Raw genomic sequence first — 27,043 nt, forward strand, 5'->3', positions numbered from 1 at the left:
GGTCTTTGGTAGTCTGCCATCTTTGGTAACTTTTTGGCTTTGCGACTTATCCATGTTAGTTGATACAATCCCGTTCATATCTCCCATCATGATGATGTTGTCAAAGTCCAGATATTCCAGCATGCTCTCATGCAACTTCTTATAAAATTCCGATTTCCCTTCATTTGGTGCATAAATTCCTAATAGTAAAATTTTTTCTCCTTGATGCTGTATTTCAACTGCCAAAATTCTGCCTTGTTCATCTTTAAATAATAATTTAGGTGAAAGGCTCTCCTTTGCATATATCACCACCCCTCTCTTCTTCACTCTGTCTGAAGATATAAATTCCTGGCCAAGTCTTTTATTTACCAGAATTTTTCTGTGGAGCCTAGTCACATGTGTTTCTTGCAAGCAAATAATGTCCAATTGTTCCTTTTTTAATATGTGGAAAATTTTCTTCCTTTTCTCGGGAATGTTGCAGCCATTTATGTTCCAGCTCAGAAGTTGCAGAGACATCCTGTAAAAATCTGGTTATTTTTCCGGGGGTGGAACTTTGTCAACCAAGGGTGCCGGTTCCTTTGGTGCTCCAGGCTCCGGCAATGATCCAAGTCCTTTGTGAAGGTCTTCTCCGTACTGGTTCAGAAATTTATCTCTGTCTTCCAATGTTCTGATTTTGATCTTCCTTCCTCTAAAAGTAAACGATAGTCCTTGAGGGAAGTCCCACCTAAAGATGATTGAGTTGCTCCTCAATAGTTTTGCTAATTCCGAGTATTCAGATCTCAAGTCCAACAGCTGTCTAGGAATATCCTTATAAATTTCAATTCTTTTACCCAGAATGTCCAGTGGGTTTTTGTAATGTAGGCCCAGAATCTTATCCCTTTCCTCCTTTGATCTCAGTGTTATCAAGCAGTCTCTGGGTTTGTCTTTTCTTATCAATCTTCCCAGCCTGAAAGCTGATATAATTTTAAAGCCTTTTCCCTCAAGTTTCCACTGCGCAGAAATTATTTTGGTCAGGAACTCAGCCAGTTTGTCTTCTTCTACTTCAGATACAGATCTTATCCTTAAATTGGTCTCCCTATTCTTCAATTCAATCATCGAAAGATAGGTCTGGTGTTCACCCACTTGTTTGTTGAGTGGTCTTACCTCTTTTTCCAACTGTCCAAGTCTTTGGCTCGTGTCTTCAACCAATTTCCTGTTTTCCCCTGAAGCCTCCTCCAATTTTGCAATCGATTGAGTGTTCTGTGCCACTTGTCCAGTTATTCTATTTAGGCATTCTGTGTTCTGGTCTATTTTCGCAGTTTGCTCATCGGCCTTTTTGTCCAAAGATTCCACTCTCTTGTCCAAAGATTCCAATTTTTCATAGATTTTTTCTAAAATAGAAGAAGCTGATCCTGAGGCCATATCCTCCAGTTGTAAATCCTCTGTCTCTCCTCCCCCTGCCTGTGGCAAGGAGGCAGCTTCTTCTTCAGAATGTAAAATAGGCACAGACGATCTACGTTGCTGTAAAGTTGAGGCTAAAGTTGTTTGTCTCGTTCTTGGTCTTTGTTCTTTTTCCTTAGTCTCCTTAATCTCCTTTTTCTTTGCGCCACTCATTCCAAACTTATCTAATAGTCAAGGTCAAACTGACTGTTCCCATGAGAAAGAGACAGCCCAGGTGCAGCACTCAGCCAGCAGGCCAAGAAATAGAAAGTAAAATAAAGTCACTGCCGTTCAGTCCGAAAACCTCTAGGGGGAGCCTAAAATGTCTTCTCAGGAAGGATTACTCAAGAATAAAAGTTAAAGTCCAAAAACCTTCCAATATTAAGTTTTTAGCAGAGTTGGTAATATATAATCACAATGTCTCAAAACAGTGCTTGCTGGTACTTCATTTGATGTTATAAAGTAACAAAGTTCATACCTCTCAGATTTTCCCAGTTACTGTATCAAACTGCTTGGGTCTGCAAACTGATTGTTACTGTTGTCAGGCAGTTCCAGCCCTGGTTTCTCTCTTTAAAGTTGTAACTTTAGCAGAAAGAGATTTCAAAGTCCATGCTAACATGTAAGTCCAGTGCTTAAACTCCTTTTCTGTCTTTAAATACAGCTCAGTAAATGCTCAGATCCAGTCAATAGAAAACAAGGTTACTCACAGCCTCCACTCCTCCAGCTCTTTGCGTTCAAGTTCAATGGCGGCGGAAGACGGACTTCCTTTTTCTTTTTCGTCCTCCGCTTTCAGCCAAATTCAACTACTTTAGTCTCAAATTGGTCTCCAATTGATTGAAAGTCTCTTTTACTCACGGGTTGCTAAGTTTGAAAGCCAAATCCAGGAAGAAAGGTCGGCGCTCACCGGCAACGGCTTCGCGGCTTCTCTCCGCCGATCGCGGAACGACCCTCAGCGCCGCTGCCTCCTTCACGGTCCGGAGCCCCTTACGGGGTTCCTTCAACGTTTCGGGGGCAGCTTCTGGCGCCCGCCGGGTCCCAAGGCTGCAGGCTTCTGCCGCCTGCAGTTTTCCGGTGTGGGTCTCCGCTTGGTCAGGGGACCCTTTAAAGGTAAAGGGACCCCTGACCATTAGGTCCAGTCGTGGACGACTCTGGGGTTGCAGTACAGCTTCTGGGTCATGTGGCCAGCATGACTAAGCCGCTTCTGGCAAACAAGAGCAGCGCACGGAAACGCTGTTTACCTTGCCGCCGGAGCGGTACCTATTTATCTACCTGCACTTTAATGTGCTTTCGAACTGCTAGGTTGGCAGGAGCTGGAACCAAGCAATGGGAGCTCACTCCATCGCGGGGATTCGAACTGCCGACCTTCTGATCGGCAAGCCCTAGGCTCTGTGGTTTAACCCACAGCACCACCTGTGTCCCTCAGGGGTCCTTTTACCGTTACCTTATTGGTTATCTTAATGTAGATTTTCTATCTCATGCAAACTGCTTCAACGTTTTGATGATTAAGCAGTGGTATATAAATGCTGTTTTCTGATTTCCTGGGCTTTAGCCTATAATCTCCTAAACGACACTGGGTGTGGCTCTCCCACAGATTCAGAAGCTGCTGCAGCACTTAATAAGGACATCTCCTCTAACCTGGCCTTGACACGGTAATAGAAGCTGAATGAATCTCTCTGCTGAGCTTTCCCTCGTTTTGCTTTGTGTGGTTCATCTTCTGAAGCACATGGCAGGAAGATGTCCTGTGGAAATCCCAGTGCACGAGGGGTCCTTGATTTAAGCTGGTTATGACAGTTTTATGGTTCATCCTCAAGTGAGCTGAGACAGCCTCAGTAACTTTTTAGCATCACTTAAGTTCAGCCTCGCAAGTTGCATTAGAACCCTGGGTCCCAGAGGCAAATGCAGCAATTGTACAGAGTGCACTAAATCACGGTGCCACTCAGTAACTAAAAGTTCCTAATAAATAATTTTTACAGGGAATGCAGTCCATATATTACAGAGGGCTAGATGCCTACATATTTCAAGCCAATTGTCATATTTGACTAGCTCTCTTTCTGCGCAGCCTTGTCAAGACGCCAAATGACTGCTCAAATATGGGAGACCTTTTGGATTTGGCAATCATTAATTTCCCAGAGACTAAATAAGGTTGACTTTTAATGCAAAGCCGTTTGTAAGTGAACATGGCACCAGGGCTTACACGCAAAATAAACCAGCTCCCGTCGTTTTTCTTGGCGGAGAGAAACGCTCTGCTGTTAGGGAATGCAAATTCCTGTGGTTAAGACACAAGGAGGTGGGTCTTGCTAATACGCCTTGTTGAACCATCATATTCTGAGATGCAGGCACTAGGTTGAGAGTCGTGTTGGTTTACGGCCTCCTATGGAAAGCAGCACCATAAACTGTTCTAGGATGTGCAGGTGTCACTGTCTTCAGCCTGGATGAAGATTTATCCTTCACTCAAGGAGAGATGTGATTGCTCAATGGTAGACCACATGCTCTGTATGCAGAAGGTCCCAGCTGCAATATCTGCATCTCTGGGGATCTCAGGTTGCAGTTTGGAGGGGTGGGGTGGGAAATGCTACCTCAGAACTCAGTGTGAGTCAGATATCTAGATGGCTCTGATTCAGAACAAAGCAATTTCATAGGTTTGTGAGAGATAGTGTACCAAACCTGCCAACTCTTCTTCTTTAAAGATTTGCTGTAGCATAGCAGCTAAGCACGTGACTTGGGAAGCTCACCTGGTTCAAATCTCACATCAACCACAATCTCACTATTTGGCCACAATTTTCTTAGCGGACCATCAGTGTTGGTGCTGACTGTTAAAGCCCTAAATGGCCTCGGCTCACCATACCTGAAGGAGCGTCTCCACCTGCATCGTTCAGCCCAGACATGGAGGTCCAGCTCCGAGGGCCTTCTGGCTGTTCCCTCACCTGAGGTTACATGGAATCTGGTAGAGGGCCTTCTCGGTGGTGGTGCCCACCCTGTGGAATGCCCTCCCATCAGATGTCAAGGAAATAAGCAACTACCTGACTTTTAGAAGATATCTGAAGGAAGCTCTGTTTAGGGAAGTTTTTAATGTTTGATGTTTTATCGCTTTTATTATTATTATTAGTATTATTATTATTCTGCGTGGAGCCACCCAGAGTGGCTGGGGAAACCCAGCCAGATGGGCAGGGCATAAATAATGAATTATTATTATTATTACATACACACCAAACATTTAAAGTTCCCCCTCCCTAAAAAAGTATCATGGGAACTGTGGTTGTCAAGGGTTCTTTAGCTGTGATTCATGCACTACAAGGGGTTGGACTAGATGACCCTTGGAGTACCTTCTATAATTCTTTATTTGCTTGTTGTTATATCAGATCAAACACTTAATAAATATCAGGTACAATCTAACCACACCTAGAAGTTTTGTCCATGCAAATCAGGAGAAATGCTGAATAAATGAATCATCTGGAGGAGCTCTGAATGGCATGCAATGAAAGAAGAAGAAGAATCTTGTAAAAACCCAAATATCCCACAAAAATATTGGCTTTATCCCCTTCATGCCAGGTCATTCGATTATCACAGTACTCTGTGCATAGTTTCTCCCTAGGTGGCCCAACAGCTGGTGTGCAGCCAAACTGAACAGCATGTTGGATTTTGCCATTGTTTAGATTTGGCCACCAGACCTGGCGAACTTGCAGCTTGTGTACTGAATGGTGACATTTTTTAATTGTTAGGCATATATTGGGGTGTGCATGCCATGACGTCGGCGCTATACTGTGAAACAGGCACCACATCTCCTTGCTCCCACTGAGCTGACAATTCAAAACAGGCAGGAAACAACAGGGTGAGCGGGGGGGCGGAGAGGGAAGGGAGGAAGCATGCAGGCAGATGTCTTGACACAGCCATAAAGTTTGGCTACAGCAGGGAATGGAATAAGAAGGTGGCTGTGCAGAAAAGCCAGCTTTGAGGGGGGCTTTGGACAAATGGAAAGGGGTGGTGCATCTTCAGGGAGATCAATGCATCAGGTCAGGTGACCCACTGCATCCAAAAAGAGCCCCAACAGAGATTTCCCCACCTGCAGTATGAAGTGGTACTGGCCACTTTGCCAGTTCAGGATTCTACCTCCCCGTTCTGCTGTGTATGCAGAGCCTACATTAACAACCATTACAACAGCCCCATAAGGCTGTGTGGTGACGTTTCTTTTACATCACAACAACAACAACAATTTAATATTTATACCCTGCCCATCTCAATGGGTCTCCCCAGCCACTCTGGGTGGCTTCCAACAGGCTTCCACAGGGCGAGTGCCACTGCCGAGAAGGCCCTCTGACTGGTTCCCTGTAACCTGACTTCTTGCAGTGAGGGAACCGCCAGAAGGTAGACAGCAGACCTTTGGCTGATTGACATCTGACGCCCTTTTCAACGTGTTCTAGAAGAAGGGGATTATTGAGTTATCACAACACACAATGTTGTGAACCACCCTGAAATATGTGGGTATAGGGAGGTATACACATTGAATAACTAAAATAAAACAAATAGTTTTGTTTGTTTGGATGTTTGGTTTTTGAGAGTGTAATAATAGCATTCATAATTTGGAGATATTCCACCCAGAATCATTGGAGAGAGTGTAATCTTTCCCTGCTTTTTGTTTGTTTGTGGGGCAGGGGCTGCCTGTATTTTTGTTTCTTAGCCATGTGGGTTTCTATGGAGTTCGTGCTACATACACAAAGGGCTTTTCCTCACAGCTGGCCCTCCCTGCCACAGGAGTTTAGGTCATCTTCCCCTTTAATGGTGCTCCTCTGACAATCTTGCTCTAGTCTCTGTTGTGGCTCAGTACTGGCTTTTTGTGTTCTTGCTTTTTGCTTCTGTTTTCAGTTTTGGTAATTTGTGTCTTCATAGGTGGGGTGGACTATAAACATCTCCACAAGATTCTTTTATCCCACCGTCACCTCTGATCAAACAGGTTTTGCAGATTTTTAACAAAGCACCATGAAATGCAGCAAAACCAGCTTTATCAAAGGTGCTATGAGATGAATATGTCTGCCGGAAGCAACCAATACCTTTCTCAAGCCACGTCCAGTACTCCGAATCAAAATATCATCTGTCTCCAGTCTCAAAGAGTTCAACATTTCTGGCTGCATTTAACCTCATGCCCTCACATAAACTTCACTTGCCTGAGACAACAAGGGAAACATTCAAACTATTGCCTTTGGATTTTCATTTTAACAGGTATCATCAGGTAGAAACAGAGCTGGGAGGGAGAGAGAAAAATTTGATTCAGTTTGCATTTAAAAGTGAGCCTACCTAATTTGCAGTTTCCAAAACAATAAGCACACTGAAACATAGACAACCTTCAAAATAGGCACTTCTCTGAATTTTGCAATGTAGTTCTTTGGCCATGTAGTGTTTACAATAATACATTTCCCAGGGTAAAGTGTTTATAAAAATGCATGTATTGGTGAAAATAACATATAAAATGCATTATATTACAGAAAATCACTTCGCAGAATTGTTTACATTAGGTAAACTTGCATGCACATCAGAAGAAATTCAGAGTTAATTAATCTCTGAATTTCCGTTACAACAAAAGAGATTCTGTTCAAGATGAGGATTTGTGTTAGAAATAACACTCTATTCTGGCTCTGCTTTGAAAGAAGGTCCACCATCCAGTTTGAGAAGCACTGGGTTACATTCAGTGCTCAAAGTGTACGAAAAAAGGAAGTGGGTTTTTTAAAAAAGCAAAAAAGTAAAACAGGACTGAGGAGTCTGTGTTCTTCCAAATGCTGATCAAGAGTCTGGAAACAAACCTTCAACTGAGGAACAGTTGAGAGAACTGGAAAAGAGGAGACTGAGAGAATATATGATAGCCATCTTCAAATACCTCCTGAAGATGGAGCAAGCTTGTTTTCTCCTGCTCTGGGGGTTGGGACTCAAACCAATGGCTTCAAGTTTCAAGAAAGGAGATTCCGACTAAACATTTGGAGGAACATTCAAACAGCAAGAGCTGTTTGACAGTGGAGCAGTCTCCCTCGGGAGGTTGTGGACTCTCTTCCTTGGAGATTTTTAAAGAGAGGCTGGATGACCATCTGTCATGGATGCTTTAGCTGAGATTCCTGCATTGCAGGGGGTTGGACTAGATTATCCTTGGGGTGCCTTTTAGCTCTGCAATTCTATGATTCTATGAACTGCAGTTCCCATCATTCTTGACCATTGGGCCATGCTGACTGGGAATGATGGGAGCTGGGGTCCAACAACTGAAGGGTCATCACTGGTTTAAAGCCACACACACAAACACACACACACACACACACACACACACACACACACAGAGAGACATATTTATTGATATTTGTTCCTTATGATGTCCAGTCTTTTTTTGAGCATTTGTTCTGATTTGTTTGCAGGGTGGCTATAGAACAATAAGCATTCACCTCGATTTGCCTGTCTTCCCATTCATCATTCAGGTAGGTGGCCGTGTTGGTCTGACGCAGTAGAGTAGATATAGATATAGATACACACACACACGCACACACACAGTGGTACCTCGGGTTACAGACGCTTCAGGTTACAGACTCCGCTAACCCAGAAATAGTACCTCGAGTTAAGAACTTTGCTTCAGGATGAGAAGAGAAATCGTGCTCTGGGGGCGGGGTGGTGACAGCAGGAGGCCCCATTAGCTAAAGTGGTGCTGCAGGTTAAGAACAGTTTTAGGTTAAGAATGGACCTCCAGAACGAATTAAGTTCTTAAGTTCTTAATTCTTAAGTTCACTGGAAAGATAGATAGATGATGATAGATAGATAGATAGATAGATAGATAGATAGATAGATAGATGATAGATAGATAGATAGATAGATAGATAGATAGATAGATAGATAGATGATAGATGATAGATAGATATAGATAGATATAGATAGACAGACAGAATTGTCCAGTAGCCCCTTAGAGACCAACTAAGTTTGTCTTGGTATGAGCTTTTGCTTGCACGCACACTTCTTCAGATACACTGAAAAAGAAGTCACCAGACCTTTATATATAGTGAGAGGGTAGGGAGGGGTATTACTCAGAAGGGTGGTGGGAATGGGTGATTGACTGATAGGTGTGGTAGACCTGTTGACGACTGTTTACCACACCTATCAGCCAATCACCCATTCCCACCACCCTTCTGAGAAATACCCCTCCCCGTCCTCTCACTATATATAAAGGTCTGGTGACTTCTGTTTCAGTGTATCTGAAGAAGTGTGCATGCACATGAAAGCTCATACCAAGAACAAACTTAGTTGGTCTCTAAGGTGCTACTGGACAATTTTTTTTTTTTAAAAAAATCCCATTCATCAGCTGTTCACCTCACACTAAATGGATCTGCCGCACTAGGACAACAGAGCCCTTTAATCCACTTTAATTGTGCAAACCTAAAAGTTCCGGTATGCCCTTGAATTCCTCCTGGCAAAATAGTGACAGTCAGGAGACAACGCCAGACTCAGCAGTGCCCACTGAGAAGCAGGAGGGTGGCATGAGGTCTACACAAGAAGAAGCGCAAAGCCCATCCCACTTTGCCCATTAGTTACCAGTGTAAATTAATGTGCACTTAGAACCAAACGGGTGAGAATGGCCAGATGGACCTTCACTGTATATATCTTTTCTGTTAACGGAAAAGTGGAAGGAAAGATCGCTGCCTTAACTCACACCAAATGTAGATTTTCTCTCTGTGTGTGAACCAATGTATATTTATTATTATTTTATGCCTTTGGAGAAATATAGGGCCTGACCTCTCCATGCACCCCTAGCTGCAAATCTTCTGTTATGACGGAAGCCAGTGTTCCCTTGGTGCCTGCGATGCAAGATTACAGTCCATAAGTAGCCACCAATTCGTTATATGGCTTGGCATTCTTTATTTGCAAAGCTCTGTACAGAGAATAACAAATTAGACGTTCTCCTAACATGTCTGTGAGGGATCTTGAGGCTGCTTTGTACGGGGAGATGAAGGCCAAAGCAGTACAGAAAGTGAAGCTCAGGGAAAGGGGTCTTGATCCTGAAAAGAACGTGAGCTTTTAAAAGTGGGAAAATGAAAACAGTTGCCTTTTAGCTAAGAATACAGTGGTACCTCGGGTTACATACGCTTCAGGTTACATACGCTTCAGGTTACAGACTCCACTAACCCAGAAATAGTGCTTCAGGTTAAGAACTTTGCTTCAGGATGAGAACAGAAATCGTGCTCTGGCGACATGGCAGCAGCGGGAGGCCCCATTAGCTAAAGTGGTGCATCAGGTTATGAACAGTTTCAGGTTAAGAACAGACCTCCGGAACGAATTAAGTACTTAACCCGAGGTACCACTATACTAGGGGAGCCTTGTTGGATCAGAGCTCAGTCAGAACAAGGTCTATCCAAGTCCTGCATTTTGTCTCTAACAGTGACCAACCAGATACTTTGGGGAAAGTTCACTTAAGGGCTCACCCACTCTTCTGCTTGTCCTCTGATTTTTAGGCATAATTCTGAGTGTGTCCCCCCCCTTTCCCCCCTTTGCTTTCCCTGGGAAAACCTGTTGTTTACTGCTGAAACAGAGCAAAAGTCATTGGTTTTTCCACACATTTGCTTTTGTAAATTCGCGAGGCAAGCTGGTGTGGACGAGCCCTAAGGCCACATTTAAAGCACTGTGATACCACTATAAAGAGTCATGGTTTCCCACAAAGAATTGTGAGAGCTAGGAGACTCTTGTCCCCCTCACAGAGCTATAGGTAAAGGTAAAGGGACCCCTGACCATTAGGTCCAGTCGTGGCCGACTCTGGAGTTGCGGCACTCATCTTGCTTTATTGGCTGAGGGAGCCAGCATACAGCTTCCGGGTCATGTGGCCAGCAGGACTAAGCTGCTTCTGGCGAACCAGAGCAGTGCACGGAAATGCCGTTTACCTTCCCGCCACTATTTATCTACTTGCACTTTGACGTGCTATCAAACTGCTAGGTTGGCAGGAGAAGGGACTGAGCAACAGCAGCTCACCCTGTCACGGGGATTCGAACTGCCGACCTTCTGATCGGCAAGTCCTAGGCTCTGTGGTTTAATCCACAGTGCCACCTCACAAAGAGGCTTTGGTTGTTAAACCACTCTGGGAAACGTAGCTCTTAGATGGGCGTAGAGGACAACAGAGCACTTAATCTTCCATGAATTATTCCAGTCACCTTTGAAAACCATCCAAGTTCATGGCCACCACTACTTCTTCGGTAGCAAATTCCACAGTTTATTTGTGTGCTGTGTGAAGATATACTTTAAAAAATCTTTCCTGAATCTTCTAAACATTCAGCTTCACTGCATGACCCCCATTGGGGTCTGGTATAATCAGACAGACAGACAGACAGACATTGCTGCACAGATATGGAACATACAATTCCATTCATTTTATTCATCTCATTTTTGTTCTAGATGGGCATTACGGCCTCTTTATACTTAGGTCTTAACTGGGAAATAAGGGTTTTTGTATTAATTGCTCAGCTTCGGGTTGGCAGTAAAGAAACATTTCTGTTTCCACTCAGCATTTTATGGTTTTTAATAAGGGTTTGGTAACTGGTTCCCCCCTTTTTTTCCTACCCTTCTTGAGGTTTTATTGCAGTGTTCTTAATTTGGCTTTGCTGTTTAAATTTGTTCTGTTATTTAATATTGTTTTAATGTGTGCTTTGTGCACGGCCTCAAGGGTCTATAAATATTTCAGCTAAATATATAAATAACTTCCCCCCTGATAGTCTAGTTTACTGCGCAGAGGGATTGGGGTGGGGGCTGTTTCTATACAGGGGCTCTGGCTCCTAGGGGCTGAGCCCTTTTGTGGGCCCCATATTTGGGGGGTAGGGGCCGGGCCCCCACTATGTTCTAAAAGCACAGAGCTGAAGACCACAGTCCATCTCCAACTCTTCCTGCTGCAGAGGAGGGTCAAAGGACCAAGAGCAGGCGAAAGAAGAGCTGCCGGCCATTGAGCCATGGGACCGCCATGTTTGACTCCACCCCTGGCTCCTCCCAATGTAATGACATCACACACACAATGCTGCCCCCTATTGCCTTCACAAGCTGGTGCCTCTGTTTCTTTACGAAGAGTCATTTTTAAAAATGGCTCCCCTCACACTGTGATCTTGACATGGTACAATCCTGAATTTCGCCACCTCATTCTGCATAATCTTCAGAATGGTTTCAAGGCTCCCTTTAGATCAGAGCTACATCAGAGTACTCTCCCACTATGTTTCTGAGCACAATTTAAAGTGTTGGCGCTGACCTTTAAAGCCCTAAACAGCCTCGGCCCAGGATACCTGAAGGAGCGTCTCCGTCCCCATCATTCAGTCCGGACAATGAGGTCCAGCTCCAAAGGCCTTCTGGCAGTTCCCTCACTGTGAGAAGCGAAGCTACAGGAAACCAGGCAGAGGGCCTTTTTGGTGGTGGCGCCCACCCTGTGGAACGCCCTCCCATCAGATGTCAAGGAAATAAACAACTATCTGACTTTTAGAAGACATCTGAAAGCAGCCCTGTTTAGGTAAGTTTTTAATGTCTGATGTTTTGTCACTTATTATTATTATTATTATTATTATTATTAATATTCTGTTGGGAGCTGCCCAGAGTGGCAGGGGAAACCCAGCCAGATGGGCAGGGTATCAATATATTGTTGTTGTTGTTGTTGTTGTTGTTATATCACACAGAGGCCTCACGTGATCTCACTTAAACCTAGAATCCGCAGGTAGGGTTTGTGCCTGTGGAAGCTTCTATTGGATTTTGCTGCCTGAGGCGGCTGTCTCAGTCTGCCTGATGGATGGCCCGGCTCTGGTTCTCTCCAAGCCTTACCTGGAGATGCTGTGGAATGAACCCGATACCCTCTATATGCAGAGCAGATGGTGTGCCCCTGAGCTACAGCCCTTCTCCAGTCTTCAGAGGCAACTGTGGCTTGGAGTCTCCTGTTAATCGCAGTAACCACAATCCAATGTGCATTTATGCACATGAGCATTCCATCACAGCCTGTGACACTTCAGCTCAGAGACAAGAGGATATAGGTCCTGGATTGTGGCCTATAATTTCCACCACTCTTGAGTTTCTCACAGCATCAGGTAACACGGCCGGTGTCAAGTTTCCATCCCAGGGCAGTCGCATGGTGTTTTTCTCTACAGTAACACACCTGTAGAGCTGGATAAACATTCCTGGAGTATTTGCACAGCTGTGGCAAGAGCACAATCATCATAATTCAAGCAAATGTGCCCTAGCTTGGATTAAGTTTAAGGCATGCGTTTGGAAGCTAAGTTGAAGAGCAGACCGCAATGACTTCACTGTCTCATTGACACACAGAGAAAGCCATTCTAGGCCAGCTCCTTACATTCCTCACATGGGGGTCTCCCGGGGAAGCGTCAGATCATGTGGGATCAAATATAACATTTAGGCAACGGTAGTATCGCAAGGATCATTTGGACCTCTGCCTTTGTTATGGAAAAGCAGACATAAGACGGTAGTTAAGGTCTGAGTTTCCCATTTGGCAGAGGAAATAAATATGGCTGAAACGCTTTGATAACTATGCGAGCAAAACGAAAATTCACACCAACGTTTGGCAAAAGCTCGGATGATACAACGCTCCAGTTTTGTGGGACAATCGAGTTGTTGTTCCCAATCTGCATCTTTGCTGGAATTGTTTTTAGATGTTTTCATTGTTTTATCACACTTGGGTTTGCCATCCTTGGCTCTTTGGGAAGAAACAGTGGGATAAAAGGTAAAGGGACCCCTGACCCTTAGGTCCAGTCGTAGACGACTCTGGGGTTGTGGCGCTCATCTCACTTTATTGGCCGAGGAAGCTGGCGTACAGCTTCTGGGTCATGTGGCCAGCATGAGTAAGCTGCTTCTGACGAACCAGAGCAGAGCACAGAAACACCGTTTACCTTCCCGCTGGAGTGGTACCTAGGCTCTGTGGTTTAGACCACAGCACCACCCGGGATATCAATTTGAAAAATAATGGGTGGAATGCAGTGCAGTGCTACATCTCTCCTTCCACCAGCACCAGGATTTTTCCTTGCTCAACAAAATGTTCTCCCACTCTTCTTTCCCTGCGCACCCCTTAAATCTGTTCTAGGGAGTTCCCCCAACCCTCTAGAACAGACTTAGGAGGACAAAGGGCATGTCTGGGAGGAGGATGTTTAAAATAATGTTTATAAAAAACAACAACCAGAAGTCTGAGAATTATAGGGCTAGAACTACTTAAATTGTATAGATATTTATTTATGTATGCGACTACAGCGGCAAGAATGTTACTTGCCCCCAAATGGAAAGAATAAGAAGTCCCAGCAAAGAAAGAATGGATACAGAAACTTATGGAATATGCAGAAATGGTGAAACTTACCAGAAGAGTCAAGATAATGAACTTTTTATAATAGAATGGAAATGGTTTATTGAATATTTACAGATAAATTGTAAACAGATAAAAACACTGGCAGGATTATTGTAATAACCTGAAGCTATATAAGAGTATATATATAAAGAAGATAAATAAATGAGCAGGTTAAGTTAATTTGGATATGCAGAAGATAGTAAAAATAAATTTAAGGAACCGCAGACAGAGGGCGAAGGAAGTCAAATTTTAAAATGTCAAGATGAATGTAAAATCAGTGAAATGTATACTGTATTTTTCGCTCTATAGGACGCACCAGACAATAGGACGCACCTAGTTTGGGGGGGAGGAAACAAGAAAAAAAAATCTGAATCCCAGAAGCCAGAACAGCAAGAGGGATCTGGCTTCTGGGATAGCCTCTTGCTGTTCTGGCTTCTGGGATAGCCACTGGGATAGCTGGTCTAGCTTTGCGCGAAGCCTCCGTAGGGCACAGGGAGCCTTCATCCCCGTGCCCTGCGGAGGATTCGCGGGGCCATCCAAAAGCCAGAATAGCTAGAGGGAGCGCTGCGCAGCATTCCCTCTACCTGTTCTAGCTTTGTGCGAAGCCTCCGCAGGGCACGGGGAGCCTTCATCCCTATGCCCTGCGAAGGCTTCTGGGACAGCCGGCAAAGCCTCCGGGCACCCTGCTGCCCTGGGGAGGCTTTGTGCAGCTAACCCAGAAGCCTTTGGAGCACAGTGCGAGGTCCTGCTTTGCTCCAAAGGCTTCAGGCAGCTATCCCTGAAGGCTGGAGAGCAGAGGGAGTGCTCCCTCTGCGCTTTGGAGGCTTCATGTAGCTTTTGCTGAAGCCAAGGAGCCTGCATTTGCTCCATAGGACGCACAAACATTTCCCCTTAATTTTGGGGGAAAGTGCATCCTATAGAGCAAAAAATATATTTGAAAAGTATAATTTTTTAAAAAAAGAATTCACTGGCATTTTTATTTCCCCACACCACAATCCTCTGCTAACCTCTGAGATCGAGAGACTGTAGGACAATGTTCTTGTCTTACCCCCTCTCCTAGGGGTGTGCGGTTATTTATTTTTATATATATCTGAAGTTATCAAATAGTGCTGATCCTCAGCAGAGCTGTTTGGAAAAGCCAGCTGGCCGTTTCAAATGTGTTTTCCTTCTCCTTGCTAGGCAGCATAGCAACCTTTTCAGCAGTGTCTGGCGTGGGATGGGAAAGCTCATAAAAGCCGTTGTCCTTGTCTCCCCCAAAATGTCAGTTCATTTGCTCATGGGAGGAGCCCACTGCTTGATTGGTTCCAGCCAGAGGAGGAGAAAACACTGACCTGAATGGATGAGACTATAAGGAGAAAAATCTCTCTCCTTGGTCTAGACTCTTGGCAGCAGCCTTGGGAGTAGCACTCCTTCCCCAACCAAGCACCCTCTCCAGATGTCTGAGTCTGACTCAGCTTCCATCCACCTCAGACAGTGTGCTGGTCCCAAGGGTTAACCGTGTAGCGAGGTCCGAGCCCAGTCCGAGGTCGAGGGTGTGGTATGGAGGCTGTCCATCAAAGCTGAAGCGGGGTCCAAGGCAGGGAGTCAGGTGAGGTCAGGAACTCTTGCAGAAGAGCAGGACAGGGTGCAGGCAGGAACAGGCTACCAACAATGTTGCTCCCGCAACCTGGGACTGGGGCTGGCTGGCTGGCTTTTATCTGCCCCAAGGCACAGGGCGGTCCCGGTCCACAGGTGACTCACCTCTCCTGGCCTGGAGGTGAGCACTCCTCCTGCAGGAACTTAGTTCCCTCCGCCTCTCTGCCCTGAGCCTCTGTAGCTCAGGAGAGGCTGGAGGGTTACCGGACCCAGAGGAAACCTCAGCTTCCCCTGACGGGGCTGAGAGTGGAGCACCTGCAGGCAATGGGTCCTCCATCACCTCAGGAGCCAGAGCAGACTCAGCTGGTGCCTGCACCTGAGGATCCAGCACAGGTGAGGACCCTTCAGGCTCAAGCCCCAGCCCGGCTCAGCTGGTTCCGAAGGCGGGGACTCCTGTGCAGGCTGGGATTCCTCAGGTTCAGCCTCCAAGTCTGAAACCCAGGCCATCACAGACAGCATGGCCAATGGTCTGGGACAGTGGGAATTGTAGTACAGCAACAATCGGAGCACAAGCACACTGGGGACGGTTGGTTTAACCTAAGCAAGAGAATGAATGCAATGTAGTGTTCTTGCTGCAGGGCAACAATTGTGAGCCAGAACCCAGCCACACCACACATTTAAAGCATTTTGACACACATTTAAAGCACATGGGTTCCCCAAAGAATCATGGGAACTGTAGTTTCCCCCCTCAGAGAGCTACAATTCCCAGAATCCTTAAGAAACGTCCCAGGATTCTTTGAGGGAAGCCATGAGCTTTACATGTTTGCTAAATGTGTTTCAAACGTATGGTTCGGATCTGCTCCTTATTGTGATTTCATGGGGGGTTTTTCTTTGAAAGTGTGGTTTGTAAATATTTAAATAAATGCATATAATCATCTTTACTTTTTTTGTAATCCAAAGAGACCCTGCGCTGTAGCAGGATGTGGCAGAGAGAGCCATGTGCTCCCATGAGTGCCATTTATATCTTAATGTTTTAATGGGGTTGGCTTATTGTGTACTTTAATCCTGGATTTTTTATATGTTAATGCTCATGGAATCTAAACTGTGTATCTAAACTCAGGGCTTCTTTTCAGCTGGAATTCCCCAGAACTCAGCTCCACCCCCTCTGAGGTGGGTGCCATTGCCATTCTAAAAGTTCATGATGAGTTCTGGCACCTCTTTTTCTAGAAAAATAGCACTGTCTAAACTGCTTGGAATACTAATTTGGCATTAAGTGGTAGATGATAGATAGACAGATAGATAAAGGTAAAGGGAACCCTGACCTTTAGGTCCAGTCGTGGCCGACTATGGGGTTGCGGCACTCATCTCAACTGCTAGGTTGGCAGGAGCAGGGACTGAGCAACGGGAGCTCACCCCATCGCAGGGATTCGAACCGCTGACCTTCTGATCGGCAAGTCCTAGGCTCTGTGGTTTAATCCACAGCTCCACCCGCGTCCTTCAGATAGATAGATAGATAGATAGATAGAGACAAAAAGAGGAAAATTCTTGGCTAAGAATTAAGTAAGGTAAATGGTAGTCCTGTTCCCCAAAATTCCAGAGAGTGTTCTTTTTCCTTCATGATTTCTTGATATATTTGTTTTCCCCTACTCACCCAATGAATGACCAAAAAAAGGAAATTTCGACACTCCCCACTGTCTGTCTCCCGACTCCTTACACAGGTGCAAAGTCTTCAAAGAAGCTCTGGGTCTAGTGTGTTGCTTTCCTCTTCCCACCAGCTGTGCAGCAACGTCGCATGTAACACTATACTAACAGAAGTATTGGATTGTGCTATCCATCTCAGATGCGAAAGTGACCATTCTGTTACCCACTCTAATTTTGCCCCATAACGTGAACTGGAGTCTGCAGAGGTTAAGGGCATGTCCACTGAAACTGACCCTTCTCACCCCGACATGAAGTAGTCCAGCTGAGCTGTAAAGAGAGCTGCATCTCCATGGAACATTCTTTTGCTTCTGGCTGGACAGCTATAAAATTCAGGCAGGAGGAACAAAAATGTGAGATATCTATGAGATATCTATGACTTTAAACATGGTTCCCTCCCTCAAAGAATCCTAGGAACTGTAGCTTTTTAATGGCGCTGAGTTGTTAGGAGATCTCTATTGGCAGTCCAGTCAGCTTCTGTCTATGGGAGGGGTGCCATCTTCTCCTTTTCCTCAGGCAGTAAAATGTCATGGGATGACCCTGGTGTCACAGAAGTTTCCTTCCTCCTTTTCTTAGGGTTCAACGACTGCTTTGGAACACTCAGAACCTGATTCTCATGGGAAGATGTGACCAGAAGCCTACTGTAGTATTCCATTAGTGTTTAAGAAGATTTTTGAGAGCCCAGTATTTGAGGGAGGAGATAGGAGGAGCATAACAAAATGGCAGACCCTCCAACTGTCCCTATTTTCCAGGGACAGTCCCGGATTTACAGAAGCTGTCCTGGTTTCTGATTTGACCCTAGAATGTCCTGCTTTTCCTTAAAGGTAAAGGGACCCCTGACCATTAGGTCCAGTCTGGGGTTGCAGTGCTCATCTCGCTTTACTGGCTGAGGGAGCCGGCGTTTGTCTGCAGACAGCTTCCGGGTCATGTGGGCCGCATGATTAAGCTGCTTCTGGCGAACCAGAGCAGCTCACGGAAACGCCATTTACCTTCCCGCCGTGGCAGTATCTATTTATCTACTTGCACTTTGACATGCTTTCGAACTGCTAGGTGGGCAGGAGCTGGGCCTGAGCAATGGGAGCTCACCCCATTGTGGGGATTCGAACCACTGACCTTCTGATCAACCACCCCTAGGCTCTGTGGTTTAGACCACAGCTCCACCCGCATCCACAGCACTTTTCCTTAGGATGTCCATATTTTCATTGGAGATGAAGGGGATGGAATAGGATGTCCCTATTTTCACTGGAGAAATGTTGGAGGGGGCATCCCCATTTTCATCAGATAAATGCTGGAGTGTATGAAATGGAAATAAAAATTAGGCTGAGAAGGTGACTGGATGTGACGAATAACAGTTTCCTTAAGAATCACAGAAATCTATTTCTTATGGATAAGGGGGTAGATACAAAACCTGTGGTACTAACCCATACATCCAATGTCAGTCTTGATCCATATGACAGCAGTAGACCTCACTGGTGGATGCCATACTTGGGGATTCCCCTCTCTAAGCATCTTCAACAGGAGCTGGTGTTATGTCCAGGTTTTTTTCCTGGCAGGAAAGAGCTTCCCTGGAGAGGAGCTGAAACTGAAATGACAAATTGTAACTAGGGACTAGTACATTCCAGGTGACTCCTTTGGTGCTGGTGGTGGAACAGGAAGACCTGAACCTCATCAAGAAGGAATGTGTAAATGACTTTACAACATGCAGGAGGATTAAGGAAATGTCCAGAGATTGCTTTCAGTAAGATGATCTGAGAGACTGTGGTATGCTGCTTTGATAAACTATCAGCAGAGCCTATAGATGATCAGGGCAACGAAACTGCAGGAGAGGAAACTTGGTATCCATTCATGACTTGCAAGAACAAAAAAGGGGTCTTTCCTAGCAGTCTCAAGATTCACAAATTTAAGAGTTAGGCACCCCAAAATTCCTGCATGAAGCTCAACCTCTGTTGTAGATGGAATTTGACCATCATATCAATATGAAGGTATTGACTGTTGTTATTTTTATTCTTGATTGGGAGATTTTGTCTAACAAACTCACTAGCCCAAAGATTGGGTTTTTTGTGATGAGGGAAGTGATGGGAAAACTGTAGCGTAACACTTGCTTTGAAGCAACGGTCTGTCTCATTTCCCTGCAAACTAATCAGAGTGAATGTTCACTAATAACCCATGTTGTCAAATCTCCCTGCAAAGTCATCAGGATGAATGCTCAGTAAACAGGTTGTCTGGAAGCACCAAAAAAGGCATACAGCTTGCTTTTGATGACCCTAAAGCAACACAGTTATTCTGGTAAGGAATATTTACCCTTTTGTCTTTAAAAAAAGACCACCAGAGCAAGGAGGTATAATTACCTCTGTGTCTTCTATGAGATCATCATGGCAGAACAGTGATATAATCTTGTATCCCTGGCACACAAATATGTTGGAGAAATTAAGGAGTATTGAGGGCTTGAGAAGAAGGGCATTAAATAACCAAAGATGCAGTTTGGATTGAACTGTGGCTTGCTCAAAGTGACATCGACAACCTGTAAGAGATGTGTTTTCTCATAGGGCATTTCCAGATGACCTGATTATTGCATCCTCTCCATTATGGTAGGGCCAGCCTGGATTGTGACAAGGAGTCCTAGATAGCTTTATCCTCCATGAATGTGTCTCATTTGAAAGCCGTCTTAAGTTGATGTCCACAATCACATCTCCCAAAGCATATTGATAGTACTGTACTTTGTTACAGCTGGAACAGACAGATTAAAGTAAAGCAAAGGGGTTCAATGCATACCCATCTAAAAGAACCAAACAGATATTTATTAGGTCTGTTGTTGTTTAGTTATTTAGTCGTGTCTGACTCTTCGTGACCCCATGGACCAGAGCACACCAGTCACTCCTGTTTTCCACTGCCTCCCGCAGTTTGGTCAATCTCATGCTGGTGTTTTCTCTTCTCATGAGGTGGCCAAAGTATTGGAGCCTCAGCTTCAGGATCAGCCTTCTTTATGGTCCAGCTCTCACTTCCATACATCACTACTGGGAAAACCATAGTTTTTACTATACAGACCGATGGTTGCTGTACTACAATTCCCAGTGTCCCAGACCATTGGCCATGCTGTCTGAGGTGGATGGAAGCTGGAGTCAGACTCGGACATCTGGAGAGGGTGCTTGGCTGAGGAAGGAGTGCTACTCCCAAGGCTGCTGCCAAGAGTCTAGTACAGTGTCTAGGACAGTGTTCTCGAAGCTGGTAGCTTCGAGAACACTGTCCAACCATCTTGTCCTCTGTCGTCCCCTTCTCCTTGTGCCCTCCATCTTTCCCAACATCAGGGTCTTTTCCAGGGAGTCTTCTCTTCTCACGAGGCGGCCAAAGTATTGGAGCCTCAGCTTCATGATCTGCCCTTCCAGTGAGCACTCAGAGAGCACCCTTCCAGTGAGCACTCCATTCCTTCAGAAAGGGTAGGTTTGTTCTTCTTGCAGTCCATGGGACTCTCAAGAGTCTCCTCCAGCACCATAATTCAAAAGCATCAATTCTTTGGCGATCAGCCTTCTTTATGGTCCAGCTCTCACTTCCATATATCACTACTGGGAAAACCATAGCTTTAACTATACGGACCTTTGTTGGCACATTACTGGTCTATTACCACCTTGAGTATTCATGCACTCAATATAGGAGTACCATGCCCCCACAAATGGATCTTGCTTTCGTTGACCTTTAAGTACTCTCGTCTTATAGGTGAGCTTTTCAAATAAAGCCAGTATATCCCTCCCATAGTCACCTTTTTGCTAAACGAAAGAGGCTCCGAAGTTATAACCTTTCCTCGTTGCCTAACCATTTTGGTTGCCCCTTTCTGCAGCTTTTCTGGCTCTACAATACCATTTTAGAGACAGGGCGATGGGAACTGCACACAGTATTCCAAGCTTGATCACACCCTAGATTTGTACAAAGGTACTGCAATATTGGCAGTTTTATTCTCAGTTCCCTTACTAATGATCCATAACATGGAATTTACCTTTTTCACAGCTGCTGCACCCTGGCTCAATGTTTTTATTAGCCACTACTGATGGACTCCATTTGCCTTGCCCAGGGGTCAGCAAACTTTTTCAGCAGGGGGCCAGTTCACTGTTCCTCAGACCTTGTGGGGGGCCGGACTATATTTTTTGGGGGGAAATGAACAAATTCCTATGCTCCACAAATAACCCAGAGATGCATTTTAAATAAAAGGACACATTCTACTCACGTAAAAACATGCTGATTCCCAGACCATCCACGGACCAGATTTAGAAGGTAATTGGGCTGGATCCGGGCCCCAGGCCTTAGTTTGCCTACCCATGTCCTTGACCATTACCATTAAAAGAAAATGAAATCTTAAGCAGTCATGAGATGGTATCTGCTCAATGAAATAATAATAATAATAATAAAATCACACGACCTTCTCTAGTAAATCTGTCCTTTGCAGCAGGACAACAAAATCCACAAGAAAGGTTCGCTGCCCTGGGTCCCTTGGAAAGGGTCTTTTTCTGTTCCCTCCTGATGCCCCCACAATGAACTAAGTGGAGCTCACTCAAGGAAAGTAGACAAGCTCATGGTGGCTAAACAGGTCCACAATCTTGTGTCATCAAGACAAATCGCATTCAGTGCTCGGAATCTATTTATTCTGATTATAAAATGTATCCAGATGTAGTTACTTTGCAAATACAGCATGTGCTCCATTTATTTATCTGCTCTGAACTGGCCATATGGGATTTTCTTCAGAAATTGTATTTTGTTGTTGTTTTTCGGAAGAGGCAGGAGCTGGGTGCGTTTAGCCTGGAGAAGAGAGGTATAAAAGGTGATACTATACCCATTTCCAGATATATCTGAAGAGCTGTCACATAGCCAGTGGAGCAGATTAGTTTTCCTGTTGCTCTGGAGGGCAGGGGAAAAGGCTGCTTTGAACAGTGGTGGACTCTCTTTCACTGGAAGTTTTGAAGCAGAGTCCAGATGGCAAGGGTGCTAGATTCCTTGCATTGGCAGGGGGTTGAATGATCTTTGAGGTTCTTTCTTCCTTTCTTATTACATTTCCAGCCCACACTTCCTCCCAAAGAAGCCCAGGTAGGCAAACAACCAGTGACTCAAAACACACACACACACAACATATTAAAAACAACTTCAATTCAGATGCAAACTGGGAAAGATCTAGGTAGCTGTGTTGGTCTGCCGTAGTCAAAACAAAATAAAAAAAATCCCTTCCAGTAGCAACTTAAAGGTGAAGGGACCCCTGATCATTAGGGACCATCTGGGGTTGTAGCGCTCATCTCGCTTTATTGGCCGAGGGAGCCGGCGTACAGCTTCTGGGTCATGTGGCCAGCATGACTAAGCTGCTTCTGGCGAACCAGAAATGCCGTTTACCTTCCCGCCGGAGAGGTATCTATCTACTTGCACTTTGACTTGCTTTTGAACTGCTAGGTTGGCAGGAGCTGGGACTGAGCAACGGGAGCTCACCCCGTCGCAGGGATTCGAACCGCCAACCTTCTGATCGACAAGTCCTAGGCTCTGTGGTTTAACCCACAGCGCCACCTGCGTCTTTTCACCTTAGTAGCAGCTTAGAGACCAACTAAGTTTGTTACTGGTATGAGCTTTCATGTGCATTCCCTCCAACAATTCTCCAGTGAAAATAGAGATGTCCAGTGCCTTTTCTTTTTAGAAAAAGAGGTGCCACCATTGGCTTTAGACCTGCCCACCATTGTTTCTGGACCTGCCCACAGTCAGAATGTGCCCTCCAATAGGTTTATCCACTAGGGAATGCAGTTCTTGACAGAAAAAAGTACTGCCTGTCCCTGGCGTATCGGGTTGTGACCAAAATCATTGGCGTAAATCTCTCCCATTGGCTCAACTGCCACACACACGCACACAATAAATTGACCAGATTTAATGTATATCTTAATGCTAGGTTCCATATTAGCTGGCGGATGGAACTGGATGCAAATCAAGTTGTTTTAAACCTCATCAATAAACCAAAACAAAATTGAGTGATCTCTGTGTGCCTTTCATTATTGAAAATGGCCTCTCTCTCCCCTTCCCCCTCCTCCCTCACTTTCTTCAGGGCATTTTTCTGTATGCCTTCCCCACCCAACCCAACCCCACCCTTTTCAGGGCTGGATGAGCAAGAGTAGTGAAAACGCTGTTGACGTTTCACTGCACTTTGCAGCAGCTTGCATGCTATTTATTCTCAAAAGACACCAATATATCTCCATTCATCTCCTTATCTATTTGTAACTATAAACTAACAGCACTGTCATTTTCAGTATTTATGCCATTGACTTATGATTACTTTTTTTTATTAAATAAGGAGTGCAAGGAAGAAGGAAAACACACACACACACACCCCACACCACCAACATTCAATCCATTTGCTAGAAACAAATCTCTCTGTAACCTTTTGTTCTCCCCCCCCCACCCCCACCCCAATAACCAAGTCACACACTTCTGGTAATTTACAGTTCTTCCCTTGAAGACAATTGGAAAAGGTTTGTTTTATACCTTTCAGTAAATAAGTGCAGAGCTAGAGTTTCTTATGATTTTTTTTATGTTGCTAGTCAAACATGAATGTAATTTATGAGGAGTTTAGATCCCCACCAACGTTTCAAATTGCTTCGTTGGGAAAATGATGCCTTCTGCTTCCTGCTGGCTGGCTGTGAGGTTCAAATTATCTACCAACCTCCATTCCAAGTCTCTCCAGAAAAAAACATTCCATGTGACATCATTCCTTGCCCCCTGCTCTGTTTCATTGGTTGCCCCTTTTGGGCAGGTGGGGAAATGCTCAAGTAATGATGTCAGATTCCATGTCCTTTTCATCTACACCAGTGGTTCCCAAACCACTTTTCAGGCCACCTTTGGTTCCATAAACTCAGCCCCAGCGACCCCTAGCCTACCATGGCATTATTCAGAATAGTGGTTTCCATAACCCACTAAGGAAGATAACAATGCAATATAATTCAAAACAATGCCAATTAATTGCACATTTATTCAAAAACCAATTCAAACTATTTTGTTGAATTGATTCAACAAAACGGTTGATTTTGAGCCAGTGATACCAGCTTTTCAAAGTTGGATATTCACTCTCCAGTGTCTCCCCCTGCTGCCCCCTTGTCTCTAACCCCACCCCACCGCTGGGTAATCCCACTGCCCCCCAGGGAATGGTAATGCCCACTTGGGGAGCCATTGATCAACACATTACCAAGGGATTGAGTGGGTAAGTGAGTCACATGGATTGCAGGCACCCCGCCTCTTCCTATAACATGTCATTTGGAGCTGAGAGATTGAGCCAAGAAATCAGTGTGCACCTCTAAGGGGTTCACTTCATCTGAGCCTCTGCCTTGATAGCTCCGTAAAGCAGCCACCATTATTTGTAAACTAAATAGCACTGCTGGAAGAAAGCTGCATATACATCAAACGCCTTGAACTTGAGCATGATGCAGAACAGAGCACCCAAAGAAAATATTCTGTCTCTGGTCCAGCATGTGGTCTGTGGCAGAGATGGCCAACAACGGCAGCAAGAATTTTATTAGCACAGAAGTGGAATTACCGACAAAGGAAGAATGGCAATTGAAGCGAATGGAATATGCGGAACTGGCCAAAATGACGGGAAGAATCCGAGAATAGTGGGACCAAAAGTTCATCAAGGACAGGACCAAATTTGTAAATTATTTGAAAGACAATTGTATTCAATCAAATACGGTGGTAGGATTGCAAGAAGCTTTGTAAGGAAAGGTACAAAAACCACTGCAGATAAGAATGTATGATGTTTCAATGTTTTTGATTTTAAAGTAACGGTTAAATAGTGAAAATGCAGAAATTTGAAGTAAAGATAGAAAATCATAAGGGAGGTTTCAAGGAAGTCAGGGCCCTAAAAAGCCAAAATGTATAATATAAGAGGATATATTGTAATGGAAACTATTATTGTAAAAATAATAAAGAAGATATGGGGGGGGGGGACAAAAAACAGACACGGCTGCATTCATGGAGGCTACTCTGTTCTCCCCAGAAAAAGGATATGTCACTCTCAATGTCTTGGTGGTTGCTGTCCTAAATGCCAATCAAAATTACGGTTTCACGTATTGGCCAAAAAAGGCTTTGGAGATGCTAAAAAAAGAGCCCGATGATGCAAATATGTTTGATGAAGAAGGTGCAGAGGCACTGCTCTCCCTTCCCCATATATCACCTGATCGTCTGATTGACCAGGAGTTTAAAATCCCTATAAACAGATTAATTGTACATCTATAGAAATACCTGGTTGTTTTTAGAGTTTGCAGGAAAGGTTTTTGACTGTTTTTAACTCTTCTTTTTTCCTTGTACTTTATCTCATTCTTACCTTCTTTCACCCCACTTTGGAAGTCCTCCTTCCATTCTTCACCTGTGGAAAGTTCCCCTCAAGTGACTTTCTTCCGGCCAGGTTCCTCAAGAATGCTGCAAAGAAAATACACACATGAAACTCTGCAGGAGATGAGTATTTCAGGAACACTCTAGATCCCAGCCACCACGGTGCCTCCATTACAAATGGGCTCCTTCTCACGCTGAATTAGGCCATTGGGTCTTTGTTGCGTGTGTTTGTGTGTAACATTTGGTTTGCCAAACTGTACAAATTGGTCTCCTTGGCTGCCTCCCCACCATCAGGTGAGAGACAAAAGGGGCTTAGATTGAATTTCACAGCCATAAAGAACTAAGAGTACTAACCTGAAGAGGTTCAGTCTGGATTTATCCTTCGCCCCCTAGCCCGTCTCTCTGATCTGTTTACAGTTCCTGTCACTCTCCCTGCAGCGTCAGCCTTTGTGTCCGGCACACAAATCCTTTTGCTCCTGGATTTAGGCCAGAAATAGCAACCCCTTTCTTTGATCTATAAAACACCTAGAACGTGTTTCCCTTTCTTCTTTCATATACAGAATCCCACACAGATTCAAGGGGGCAGATTATGCTAAACAGGAGGCCCTGGGAGATCGATGTACAAATATCCACACCCATCAGTTGCCAGACTTTGGTCACAGAGACAAAAGTCTGAATGATTGATCAAAGTCTGCATGTCCAAGAGTTGGTTGATAGGAAAAAGAAAGTACTTATTTACACAGCACATAAAGTATGGAATTCATTCTCACAAAATGGACAGCAGTTGGATGGCTTCCATATCCATGGCTATGACTCTCCAGCATTTCTCCGATGAAAATAGGGACGTCCTATTCTATTATTATTATTATTGTTATTATTATTATTATTATTATGCCCCACCCATCTGACTGGGTTGACCCAGTCACTCTGGACAACTTCCAACATATATAAAAACATAATAAGTCATGAATCATTAAAAAAACTTCCATATACAGGGCTGCCTTCAGATGTCTTCTAAAGATTGTATAGTTACTTATCTCCTTGGCTTGGGAGTTGCAGAACGCCATGCCCTCCAACATTTCTCCGATGAAAATGGGGACGTCCTAATGAGAAAGGGAACATTCTGGGATCAAATCAGAAACCTGTACAGCTTCTGTAAATCCAGGACTGGCCCTGGAAAATAGGGACACTTAGAGAGTCGGCAAGGCTGTCTTAAACATATACGGTGCCAGGGTGCAAAAATCTGTCTGGTGCCCGCCTGGTTGCCCAATCCCAGATACCCAGGAGGGTGGCACTGGCCAGCCGGCAACTTTAGCATCTTGCTGGCTCAGTCGCCCCCGAACTTGCAGCACAGAGCTGCCCGCAGCAGAAGAGCCGGCCGCAGCACTCTGACCAATGGGCAGGCTCTTCCCCAGACTCAACTCTTGGGCCCCAGACTCTCGGCCTGGTGCCCCTGAGAGCCCAGCGCCCGGGTGCCCCGCACCCCTAGCACCTATGGGTAAGACAGCCCTGAGTCAGTGAATGCCAATTTCTAGGAATCACAAGTCAGAAGAGTGCTGTTGCTCTAAGCCCCTGCTTCCCATAGCTGTCTACCTGGCCTCTGTGAGAACAGGATCCTGGACTATATGGACCTTTGGCCTGATCCTGCTCTTGGAAAATTTCAGCACCCTTTACAAACCCCCTTTACAAAGAATCCTGCAAGATTCTTTAGAGGAA

At 44.8% G+C, this 27,043-nt stretch overlaps 1 long non-coding RNA gene across 1 annotated transcript; it reads right to left on the reverse strand.

The window, feature by feature from the left end:
* Positions 1 to 14,712: 14,712 nt before the first annotated feature.
* Positions 14,713 to 21,302, reverse strand: LOC309363049. Its single transcript, XR_014165196.1, has 3 exons — positions 21,207 to 21,302; positions 18,412 to 18,566; positions 14,713 to 15,048 (listed from the first exon to the last, which is right to left on the reverse strand). It is a non-coding gene; the product is annotated as an uncharacterized lncRNA (long non-coding RNA).
* Between the last annotated feature and the right edge of the window lie 5,741 nt (positions 21,303 to 27,043).

The sequence above is a fragment of the Podarcis melisellensis genome (assembly GCF_964234715.1).
Source record: "Podarcis melisellensis genome assembly, chromosome: 2".
Classification (NCBI taxonomy): Eukaryota; Metazoa; Chordata; class Lepidosauria; order Squamata; family Lacertidae; genus Podarcis; species Podarcis melisellensis.